The sequence below is a fragment of the Halyomorpha halys genome, unplaced genomic scaffold (assembly GCF_000696795.3).
Source record: "Halyomorpha halys isolate HHAL.00 unplaced genomic scaffold, Hhal_1.1 Scaffold189.1, whole genome shotgun sequence".
In the NCBI taxonomy this organism is placed as follows: domain Eukaryota; kingdom Metazoa; phylum Arthropoda; class Insecta; order Hemiptera; family Pentatomidae; genus Halyomorpha; species Halyomorpha halys.
The window spans coordinates 171,427-180,641 of record NW_027110118.1 but is presented as its reverse complement, the minus strand read 5'-3'; the positions used below and the strand labels follow the sequence as shown (position 1 = coordinate 180,641).

The 9,215-nt window shown below is 28.2% G+C and overlaps 1 non-coding gene across 1 annotated transcript in view; it reads left to right on the top strand.

Annotated features, from left to right (window-relative positions):
• The window catches only part of LOC106679271 (uncharacterized), a 56,134-nt gene extending 49,742 nt beyond the window's left edge, over positions 1-6,392 (top strand). Inside the window, exon 3 of the transcript XR_010843652.1 lies at positions 3,741-6,392. This is a non-coding gene — a transcript (uncharacterized protein). The remainder of the gene's footprint in view (positions 1-3,740) is intronic.
• Positions 6,393-9,215: the final 2,823 nt, after the last annotated feature.

Here is a 9,215-nt window from a genome sequence, read left to right as displayed (position 1 = left end):
ATTTTAGTATGTATGAGATCATTCATCACTATTACCTATTGCCCACAACTGTGTGGCAGATTGTAATATCTATCAATAAATAAATCTATCAAATAAATATTAGATCTTTCACAATTCTCAAAAAATAAGAATCTTAACTGTGCTTGTATTATTATTTAACTGGTTTAACGAAAAACTGAACTTACTACGAAACTATTGTTGAACTGAGGAGAGAAATAAAAATAACAGTTGTATTTTGTTTCGAATAACAGTTCTTTCGTTTTGAAAGAATCCTTTCTCGTTCTTACTTCCACTCCTACATTATACTACCTCTAGTACAACAACCTGGTGAAAGAAGCCAGTTATTTCACCCCAATTTTTTTATTATTTTAATGAAAACTATGTATAATTACTAGTCAAAATTGATGAATCTGCTAACTATAGTTTGGGGAATACAAAATGGATAAAAAAAAAGGAATTTTTCATTCGGAGATTTATATTTTTTAAACTTCCAACAACACTAGAAAACCTAATAGAACTTCATTTAAAGTTGAGTTTAATATATTTGCAAAAATATTAGCCCTAGTAGAGCTATTTATAGTCAATAGTTCCTGTAACCCAGTTTTTTGAAAAGCGGCATTTCATGAAATATCTACCGAAAAATCAGTAGTTAGTTAATATATTGTGCGAAAACATTATCTCAGAAAGCAGGAAAACCACTGATGTCTATTAGCGCTAAAATCAGAGTTGTGCAAAAATTATTCGATTGACAAGAGATGAATACTTTTTTATTTGATTGACGAGAGACGAATAAATTTTTATTCGAATAAAAATACGACTAAACAATCCGAATACTTTTTTATTCGAATATTTAAAATACTATTTCAATCGAATAAAACATTAGTCGTTACAAGTTAGGGCCTCGCATGTTAGAAATCAGCAAAATAAATCGATAGTACTTTCATATTCTACATATCCCAAAACATAAAAATGGACCCTTATATGTTAGAAATCAGAAAAGTTAAAATAAATCGATAGTATTTTCATATTCTACATATCTCAAAACATTATGGGACTATAACATGCTGGAAATCAAAAAGGTTCAAATAAATCGATATGCAATTTTAAAATAGATAGTATTTTCATATTCTGCATTACTCAAAACGTATAAAGTGACCCTAACATGTTAGAAATCAAGAAAGTTAAAATAAATCTATACGCGATCTTAAAATTGATAGCATTTTCGAATTCTGCTTATCTCAAAACAAATAAAGGGGCCCTAAATTTCTTAGAAATCAGAAAAGTAAAAATAAATCGATACTTGATACTAAAATCGATAGTGTACTTTCATATTCTGCATATCCGAAAACCTAAAAATTGGCTCCTATGTGTTAGAAATAAAAAAAAGTAAAAATAAATTGATACGCGATACTAAAATCGATTGTACTTTTATATTGTACATATCTCAAAACATATAATGTGACCCTAATTCGGGATCAAGAAAGTTAAAATAAATCGAAACGCTATAATTAAATCTATACGCGATCATAAAATCAATATTATTTTTTGGCATATATTGAAAAATAAAAATGGACCCTTATATGTTAGATTCAGAAAAGTTAAAATTAATCTATACGCAATCATTAAATATATCTATATATAGCTGTAAGACAAAAATTGTCGTCTTTATACAAATACAAACGCATTCGGATGGTTAATCATTTAATTTTTTCTATAAAATGGACGAATATAAAAGTATTCAAATGGTTATTCGAATTGTTTTGCCCGAATAATTTATTATTCGTGTAAAACAATGACGAATAAAAAAGTATTGGGATGGTTGATCATATGTTTTTGTACGAATAATTGATTATTCGAGAAGAAAATTCACGAATAAAAAAGTATTCGTCTCTCGTTATTCGAATAATATTTGCCCAACTCTGACTAAAATTATATAGTAATTTATGATGTTTATCTCCGCGAGAGTAGTACTTTTCATGATATTTGCCAAAATATGTTAACAAGATGATCATTTCTAGTTGTTCTCAATTTTTTTTTTATTTATGAAATTCATCCATATTAATAAATGAATAACATTTTGTTGAAACAACTAAAAATCAATTTATTTTATCAAATATTATAAAACTGCTTCTTAAACGAATATAAACGTCCTAAACTAATATATAGCATATTGAATTAACTTAAATTTAACTGCTAATAGACATCAGTACGTTTCATAGTTCCTAAGATATAGATTTTCCACAATAAATTCTTTAATTTAAAGAATTTATTTAATTTAAGAATTAACTTATCAAAGAATTAAAAAAACTACTTTTTTTTACACTTTTTATGGAATGTCACTTTTTTAAAAAGCTTTATCTCGGGAACAGTTCTGTTATGTCTCATATTTTAGTAAATATCCTCTACTTTAAATGATCTTCATTTTTTTTTTTCCATAACTTTAATTTTTAATTATTATTAAATTAATAAATTCATATTTCTTCGTTTCTTTACATTATATAATTTTTAAATTTTATTTCTTTGGTTATGTTATTCTACTTACATAATTAAATGTCTTAATTATGAGAGATAGTTGACCATGGATGACGTACGAGGAGAAAATGGTTGGGGGTGCGGTCAAAGTGAAACACAAATAAGTTGGTGTAACCTATTTAATTGTGCCAACGTTTCAGCTAGAGTTTCTAGCCTTCTTCAGGGCTGTTAGCTTGAAAATCAAACGCCTAATGACCTAATTAAATGACGTCTAGTTAAATGTCATAACGCCTAATTAAATGCCATTTTTATTCTTAATCTTATTTGCCATTTTTTTGCATCACTTTATTTTTGCCAATTTTCATACTGTATAATTATTTACTTGTGTCATTCTGTTTATATTTTCTCTTTTTATTTTATTTTATGTTTTATATTCATTGGTTGTTATCTTGCTCTGTGTTCTTAGCCCTGATGAAGGCTAGAAACTCTGGCCGAAACGTTGGCACTATTAAATAAGTTCTCTCAACTTGTTTGTGTTTTTTTACTGGTCGTACCACCAATCATCTTCTCGTCATATATATTATCTACGACCAACTATCTTATCATCATGATGTTCCATTTGGTTTTCTGGTTTTGTAGTTAATTTTAACAATATGGAGTTCAGAATGAAAAAATATTCTTCTTAACGTTTTGAAACAGCCGCTACTTTTTATTTGGCAAATTTATTCATTTTGACTAATAATTATAATATTTTTCATAAATGAAATCCAAAAAAAAATTGTTTTTTTCTTTTTTGTTCCGATCCCTCTAAAACAGAAAAGAAACAGTGAATTAGTGAGTGCTTTACTGTGAAAAAAGGAAATAAATCGTGTTGGGTATTACCTTTTATTACCTTTGGTATTTTAAGGTTACCTGTAATTTTTATTTGTTACTAATGAAATATCCTTTCTAAATGGTACTCTTTTTAAAATCCGGAGGTGAGGGACCTCCTCGTGTTGTATCGCATAGAAAAAAATAAAAACATTAATTAATAAAGACAATAGATAATGGTAAAATAATAAGAAAACAGTATCCAAAATTGGTGTGAAATAACTGACGTTTTCGGGGGGCTCTTGTAGTATAACTCCAAGATTTATTAGGACAAGTTTGTTTATCTTTAATGTAGCAGTTTTTTCCCCAGCCTTCTATTATTAAATATCTGCTATAAACACCTTATTTATTTATTAAAGCTAAATCTTTGCAGGAGATTGAAGTTTGATCTGTTTCAGGACGGCGAGTGGAAGGCAGCTGGTCACGAGCCTGTTTCTTACTCAGCGCCGCCATGTTGGTGATCCACAACAGCCCCGCGGGTCTCTGAGCGCCATCTTCTCTCGAAATATGTACAGAATTATTTTTATAAATGGAGAGTACGTGAGGGATCCATGCTTTATGGAGATCGGAGCCTGTTGGGGAGTGAGGACTGGGTCAATCCTGTGGAATAAGTTACGGCGCCCTAACTGCGAAGAGGGGCGCCTCCTAACTGCATATTGCCGAGCGGTAAGGATATGAATGTTCTCACTCTCCAACACGCCATCTCAAAAGATAGAGTCTCATATCATTTTCTCGATTATGGAGGATACGGCGTGCTACAACCGCAAGAAGATCCTCTTTTCCATTTCTTCATCTTCCTTTCTGTCTATATCTTCTACCAAATCAATAGATGAGTGTTTAGACTTCCTTTTATTTTTTATATATATTATATAGATCATTTATTACTAAAATAGACAAATCCATTTATATTCTGGACATCATGTTAACAATCATAGAATGTACAATTTTTCTTATAACTCCACACAATGTGTTTGGATTTTTCCGGAATAAAGTGCAAGCATTCCGAACTATAAATGTAAATATGATAGGATAGTTTACTTTTAAAGAAAACTAATGATACGTGAGAAAATATATTTCTATAAATATTATTTGAAGTTCTAAAGATAAAAAATACTCTGAATAAATGGAATTTTTTTTATTAATATTTTCGTAATCTGATGTATGTTTGCCATATATTAGTGGTATTTCATGATCTTTAGTTTAACATGTTAAAGCGTGTTAAATGGAAAAACTCATGTTAAATGGAGAAATATTTCTTTCTTTCACCATGTTAAAACGATATAAGATATAACATGGTTGAGAGCCTGTTACTAGGTCTGTTAAATGGAGAATGACGTCACGAAACAGACCAGCTGAGCTCGTCACCGTTTTATTTGTTGCCGTGTTAGGTTACTTGCTCGTAGTTTGTGTTTTTGTTTCTATTGTCTTCTGTTTTGGACTTTTTAAAAAATGAAATCAGCAAACAAAATTTTACATTTCTACTTTTCACTTATTTTAGGCATGTAATAAATTTCTGTAATCAATAACATTAAGTTTTGGAAGGAAAGGTTACTAAACAAGTTGCTCAGATAATCCGCTAGGAACTCTTATGCATTTATCATTTAACATGACTTTAAATAGGGCTGCTCACGATGCTATACTTATAACATTTAACATGGTAAAACGTTTTACATTTAACACATGATCATGATAAATGAAACATACATTAGGGGTATTCATGATATTGTGTTAAATGTAAAATGTTTTACCATGTTAAATGTTATAAGTATAGGATTGTGAGCATCCCTATTTAATTTTAAATTAATTTAATCATGTTAAATGAATATGAGCTCCTAGCGGATTTTCTGAGCAACTTGTTTAGTAACCTTACCTTCCTAAACTTCATGTTATTGTTTACTTCTAAGTTTTGATTACAGTAATTGATTATCACCTATACTACAGACCTAGTAACAGCCTCTCAGCCATGTTAAGTGTTATATCGTTTTAACATGGAAAAATAAGGCAATATTTCTCCATTTAAAATAAGTTTTTCCATTTAACACGCTTTAACATGTTAAACTAAAGATCATGAATACCCCTATTATATTTTTGAGAGTACAGGCAGACAAATAACACATCATAAAATACTGTTTAATGTGTGCTGAAATTTCATTCCAAATGTTAGGACATCTTCAATGTTAAGAAAAATAAGATGTGACTTTAATATAAAAGTGAAGAATTGATATAGTTAGGATTCTATCAGGGAATCATGAAAAGACGCAAAATATACAGAATTTACAAATAAGACAAATGAATATAAAACATGAAATAGTGAATAATGATAAATTGTTGTGGATCAGAGAGGATTTTATAACAAAAGACAAAGAGTATGTGTTGTACTAATGGAGGCTACAAGCAAACAACCCTCAGGCAAAGGAAACACAGCCTGGTCTGAAGCAGTGGTGTTTTATTCATAATTACATTAACAAATTGTTTAGGTTACGAATAAACAATTATAATAACAAATCAAAACAATAAAACGAATTTTCTGCAATATATAAGTAGGGATAAGGAAATGGCAATGGGACTAAACATATAAATGTACAGGAAAATAACTGAAGAGAGAACCCTGTAGGCATAGCATAGACCGGTTACGGAGGTTATGCCCAAGAAGGAAAAAAAATCTTTCTAATACACAGGGAGATGGCATACCCTACTCTCCTTCAAGTAGCCAAAAAGAGAGGATTTGACCACGCTCTTGGAGCCCACGTTAATGTTGAAGTTAATTTTTGCCAGCTGTTGATTGGCATGTACTCCTCTGCCACACCCCTGAAGCTCATCAAAAGGCCCACCTTTTTTGCTTCACTTTTCCTGGCAGCTTGCCCTCTCCATCATACACCTCCCTCTAAGCTACTACCAAACTTTAGACAGCTGCCTTTTGAAACAATCACAATCTTCAATTTTTTTTTTCATTCTGATTTGTTTTTAATTCTTTTAATTGCATGCATTAATTCTTAAGTTTATCATTAACATACAATAATTTAAAAATTATAACTTTGTTCCGCAATTAATTTATTGTTATCATAGCATCATTAGCAATTGATTTTTTTTTTTTTATTGTTTAATATTTATTATTCAAATTATTTACTTTACACATTCTCATAATCATTTTTTATTAACGTTAGAAGATTTGCTACTGGTGTCCAGCACGACATTCATCTCTATTTAACAATTTTAGAATACATTAATACAATACATGCATACCATAATATTTTATTACAAATTTATATATTTGATATGCAAATATATAAATTATTATTAATATAATAAAGGCATGATTTTTTATTAATAATTTGCATGATGAATATATAAATTTATAATTAAATATTGTAGCAATGTATTATACTAATTTATTCTAAAATTAAATAGAGAAGAAAAAATGATTATGAGACTGTCTAAGGTAACTATAAAATTAAAAAAAGTTTACCGGAAGATTGTTGATGGCTGTGTGTAATATATCAAAGGAAGATCATCAGAGTACGGTCAAAAGAACTCAAAAAGATATAAAATAATGCTAAAGTAAAGATAATATAACTTTATATTATATATTATTTATAATAAATATAATACATATTATATCTTATTGGTATCAAATGTAACATATTTGCTAACCACACATTCTTCCACTCCTATACCCTGTTGGTACCTTGCATCCACCTTTAGTTCATTCATTAGCTTTCCTCCATTCAGAAATGTAGGTTTCCTATTTTGTTCATTATTCTTTACCAATCATAAAAAATTTAAAATGCAGGAGTAGTGAGAAATTGGAGGGCAGGTTGTGAGTGATCCATTCATATCGTGCGATTTATAATATTCTTACAGACTAATGCCAAAATAATGGACAAACGAGCTTTCTCTCTATTACGAATCAAAAGAGATATTGCACAAGATCCTTACTGTTTGGTATCTTATATACAAGTAAGCATCAGTCAGACTGATAATGTACGATGGTTGTGTCCCTTATAACATTATTTACTATTTCAAATTTTATATTCTAATGTTTTTTGTGTAACTACTATATTTTTATATATCATTATCACCATGGTTAATATTATGTACTATTTTGATTATAATGATTGCAAGCTGCTCCGATGAACAATATGGAGCCTAAATGTAAAAATCACCAAAATGGCCCATTAACGATCCCCTATTTTATATATTTTTTATATTCTCTTATGAAATCTTACTATATCTAATCTTATCTTTTCTCTTATTCTTTTATCTTGTTTTTCTTATTTCTGACACAGTCTTAGAGTACACAGCTTGGATTGAAATGTTGACACCCCAATCATCTTCTCATTGTTTTTATTAATATTTTATCCACCCGAATTTTAAGTCATTATTAGGGCTAAATAATAATGAGGAACATGGAGTTATGTATGTAATTATATATTTAAATAAACAACATGAATATGTATTTCTTTACCTTGACTAACCCGCAGGAGCAAACATACCTTGGATCTGATATACATAGTTAACCATCATTTGCACTATAATATTTTATAAAGTTATTGATTTATTCTTGATTAATACAAAGTTATATTAACCAAACTCATAATGAACATCAATGCCAGACTAAACATCATGGTTTTATTTTACCTGTATTTGTTCGTTTGAGTCCAAAGATTAGTAAGGCTCTGCATTTTTACCTTCTATCTGATTGTTTCCATTAAAGACAGTTCAAAAAATTATAAATAATTTTTAATTTATAAATTCACTATTCTTTTTTTTAATAATAAACAATGAGAAAACAATAAAAAGTTTCTTCAATAATAATAATAATAACTCCAAAAGAAATAAATGGTACTAAGAGGTTAAAACATATTATGGGCAGAAACTATCAAGTTATTAATCCTAATATAAGTTTATTTATTCATTTTTGTAGAATTATTAAAAGGAAAAATTATTTTCATTTATATGTATTATACTGTTGATTGTCAATTTGTCTTAACCATGAGTGACATATATTCATTGAAAGAAGTGTATTTTACCAAGAAAAAACAGTGTAATCAAAAATTAAGGTATTCACTTTTACAAATACTAATTTAACTAAAAATATAATAATAATGGAAGAAAGAAAAAAAATGTATAATTAAATAGTTCTAGCAGTTTCTATATAAGAATCTTTGTTTTCAAAAAATTATAATCATTTTAAGTTAAAAAAAATTAAGAATAAAAAAACTATGTTCTTAATTTATAATTTTTTTCTATTCTTAGAATAGAATTTATTTTATTTATTTATTTATCAATACTGTGTCCCAAAACATCCAATTGCTTATAGTATTTCCTAAACGTCCAATAAGAGAAGAAATATATGTATTAAGAACATCGTATTATTATTCTTAATTGTTTGGCCCTAAGACAATTATAATTTGTTTAGCTTATATGATGAAACAAATTAATAAGGTACTTTGTTGTTCCAATTCAATGATTATTTGTTTATATATTTCTCTTTTTGAATTAATTTATTTGTAATAATATAAAAATATTGTGATGGTTATGAAGTTTGTTACTGCTTTCATGTTTTAATATCATAAAACTCCATCAACTACTGAGACCTTGTATTGGTAGGTAAGAGAGATAAGTGTGAGAAACAGAATGTCATGAAAACTATTATCTGGTGAGCAACAAATTTCTTTGGTGAAAACTTATGTTATCACTAACAGAGAACAATCTATAAAGTTAAACAAAATTATTGTATTTTGATATATATCTCCTTAGATTAAAAAAAAAAATACTCAAAAACTTGGAGGTTTTGTAGATTTTTATTTTGTAATATAACAGACTTTTGTCCATACTGTAAAGTAGTCATTCTGTGTATACGACTCAATATT